Source organism: Otolemur garnettii, unplaced genomic scaffold, assembly GCF_000181295.1.
Source record: "Otolemur garnettii isolate 467f Iridium unplaced genomic scaffold, OtoGar3 scaffold00087, whole genome shotgun sequence".
NCBI lineage: Eukaryota > Metazoa > Chordata > Mammalia > Primates > Galagidae > Otolemur > Otolemur garnettii.
Window position 1 is genome coordinate 2385475 of NW_003852482.1, and position 3188 is coordinate 2388662.

The window sequence follows — 3188 nt, forward strand, 5'->3', positions numbered from 1 at the left end:
TGCCTCCGCCTCCCAAGTAGCTGGGACCACAGGTGCCAGCCACAACGCCCGGCTATTTTTTGGTTAAAGCCGTCATTGTTTGGTGGGTCCGGGCTGGGGATTCGAACTCGCCACCTTAGGTGTACGTGGCTGGCACCTTAGCCAGTTGAGCTATAGGCGCCGAGCCTCCTTTTTGTTGTTGTTACCCAGGGTAGGGTACAGTGGCATCATCACAGCTCGCCATAACCCTAGGGCTCAAGTGATCCTCTTGCTTCAGCTTCCCAAGGAGGTGGACTATAGGCATAAGCTACTATTATCTAACTAATATTAAACTTTCTGGAAAGACAAGGTCTCATTACGTTGCTCAGGCTGGTCCCAAACTCCTGGCCTCAAGTAACTGAGGTGAGACTTCAGAAGAGATGATCAAGGTAATGTGTGGAGTGGTCCCGGCAGGTGCGCCAGGAGCTGTGGTCCAGCGGGAAAGCTGGGACACAGACCCCACAAAGTGGAAAGGAAAGGCTGAGGTCACAGGCAGTGGGCACACCAGTGTTGGCCTGCCCATCCTTGGAATAAAAGGAAAGCACACAGGCAGACCTCCAGGGACAGCCTGCCGGATTGCAACACTTGTGGTGCCCGTGTCCAGAAGGGCGAGTCTTAGCTGTACCTCCACTTTGACATCCTTTTCGACTTCTAGATCTGAAAAATAAACAAGGGTGATGAAGCAGACCATGCTTCTTTCTCTAACCTGGAGTCACTGAACCACCTCCAGAAAATCCAATCTGTGAATTGTTACATTTTCCCCCTTCAGATTTGATCCCATAAGGTCTTGACAGACACACTGTTGGCATCAGGGCCTCATAATTCCTTGCTGTGCTGCCAGCTATGCATAGCATGACACTTCACTGTCCTTGGCCTCTGCCCATGAGATGCCAGCAGCAACTCCCATTTCCCAAATTTTATGAAGACACTGCCATGAACCCTGGAAGAGGCAACAACAACTGCCCCAGAGGCATTGCAAATGTGGCTGCTGTTCCCAAAAACATCTAAAAGTACACTATAACCACTACACACACCACCACGGAGCGAACAGGTGAGGTCATGTCCCAAAGCAAAACTAAATGCTACCTCACTGTGAGTAAGAAATGTCAGGCTATAAACCATTCTTAGTGCTCACTGGTTTCTGAACACTGAGCGTAGAAATAGCCACTTTCTCTTTGCCCTGATGTTACAGGCACAGCAGCACAGCCACACCTGTGGTGCTGGCAGGTCCAGTACAGTGTCTGCAGGGCAGCCCGAGTGGCAGGTACGTCAGATGGCTGAGGCCTTGTCTGTCTGCTTACCTCCACCTCCGTCTGGCTGAGGACATGCTGGCCCCGTTGCTCTAGCCAATGCTCACACCGTACGCTGATCCTCAAGAGATTAAGAGTCACTGTCCCACCTGTATTAAATAATGAGAACACTTGGCCAGATGTGAGAGCGCAACAAGCTGGCTGTCACTAATTGAACCAAGCACTAGCAAACCTCCCCTAGTGCCGGATGTTCCAAGGTGATTCTGAAACATCACCCCTTCAACAAGGTGTCAGTAGGAATCAGCCAGCAAATTGCTAGTTTTTAAAACTAAAATCAACCAAAGTTGCTGCCGCTAAGGGCATCCTCTACCTCCCCACTGCCACCTTTCAGACATCAAATGGTCAGAAGTGAGGGTTAGAAAGTGAGGACTGAGAGGTGCTGGATAAACTGGGATGGTCACCATGCCTGTCAGGAGGCCCACTCCAGATTTCTGCACCCACCACACTACACTTTTCACAGAGCTACTGGTGAGCACAGACACACTGGAAGGCCACAGAACCAGAGCTAGGGGAGCAGCACAAACCCCTGCGCTAGGGCACTGCCCACGTGTCAGACTAATAATCATTCGAGTGTTCACAGGGTAGAACACCGAGCGTAGACATAGCCTCTTTCTCTCTGCCCCCTAATGACACAAATGTGGCACAGCAGCCACACCTGCAACACCTCTAGGGGAAGCTGCTGTTGAAGATGGAATAATTTACATTTTTATTCCCCTGTAGAGGGAACTTCTCATTACCCTGTTAAGGCAGAGCCAATCAGTCCCCAGTCACTTAGAATGTCACGGAGAAGGGGATGGTTGTATTGAGCAGTGAGCGAACCTGTTTTTGTACCAAAGCGTCAACTTACCCAAGACGCCAGCATTCCCCGCAGGTGTAGTTTCCAGTGGACAAACACCCTAGGGAAGAAACCAACATTTCATTCAAATCTTGGCAATATCACAGGGGAGCTGGTCTCCAGGGAGACAGAGCTATGAAGGGTCCCTGCCACCAGAACGCTCGTGCCTTCAACAACCGTTCTAGAAAAATCCAACACATATAACTCTCTACCCTTACTTCCCACTTAACTTGCAGGTGTGTGTGGAAATTCCGGCTACGCACAGTGGCGCTGTCAGAAACCCAACAGAATACTGACTGCTGCATCTCTGCAGACATCCAGGGACCAGACAGTACCCACCAGAAAACCACCAAGCAGTTCCTCTTCCCACCAGAAGTCCACCGCGCTAAGCAGTAACACACCTTTTGCAATATGAAAATCGCCTAGCTTTTGAACAGAACGCGGTAAGCGGTGATAATATTAAAAAGACACCCAGAAACACGTGAGTTCCTCAAAGGCTCAGCTACTCAGGGAAACAGCCGGTGCGGAAGGCTCGTGGATAAATATGGCGGGGGAGAGGTGCTCTTGTACTGTCCGGAGTCACCCACTGAGCCACATCTAGCCAGGCTTTCCCAAGTTCCCTAGGTGAGAGCGGTGCACGACACCTACGGAGCCAGCTCCCTCCCCACCCTGGGACACAGCTGCACCTTCTGTGTGTCCCGTTTCCCCCTGCGCGGATAAAAGAGAAGCTCTAAATCTGCGCCTGGCCCCGCGAGCTGCAGGGAGGCAGCTGCGCCGCGTCGCCGCAGACTCCAGACGCCCCCACCCCAGCACCGCATCGCTGAGGCCCCAGGGCACCCGGAGCTTGAGCTCGGTCGCCCGGATGAGGAAGGAGTACGCCCGGATGAGGAAGGAGTACGCCCGGATGAGGAAGCGAACGCGCGCTCCCACCTGTAGACCGAGAACGCCGCCGGCGGCCGCGTCACGGAGGCCGAGCAGTGCCATGAAGAACGCGGCCACCGGCGCCCTCCCCAACTGGCAAGGCT

The 3188-nt window shown here is 52.8% G+C and overlaps 1 long non-coding RNA gene and 2 other non-coding genes across 3 annotated transcripts; all 3 read right to left on the reverse strand.

Annotated features, from left to right (window-relative positions):
• Positions 1–180: 180 nt before the first annotated feature.
• On the reverse strand, positions 181–3188 carry LOC111726940. Its single transcript, XR_002774605.1, has 4 exons — positions 3094–3188; positions 2176–2224; positions 1326–1417; positions 181–675 (listed from the first exon to the last, which is right to left on the reverse strand). It is a non-coding gene; the product is annotated as an uncharacterized LOC111726940 (long non-coding RNA).
• On the reverse strand, positions 1120–1257 carry LOC111726958. Its single transcript, XR_002774624.1, has one exon. It is a non-coding gene; the product is annotated as a small nucleolar RNA SNORA43 (small nucleolar RNA).
• LOC111726960 lies at positions 1875–2005 on the reverse strand. Its single transcript, XR_002774626.1, has one exon. It is a non-coding gene; the product is annotated as a small nucleolar RNA SNORA17 (small nucleolar RNA).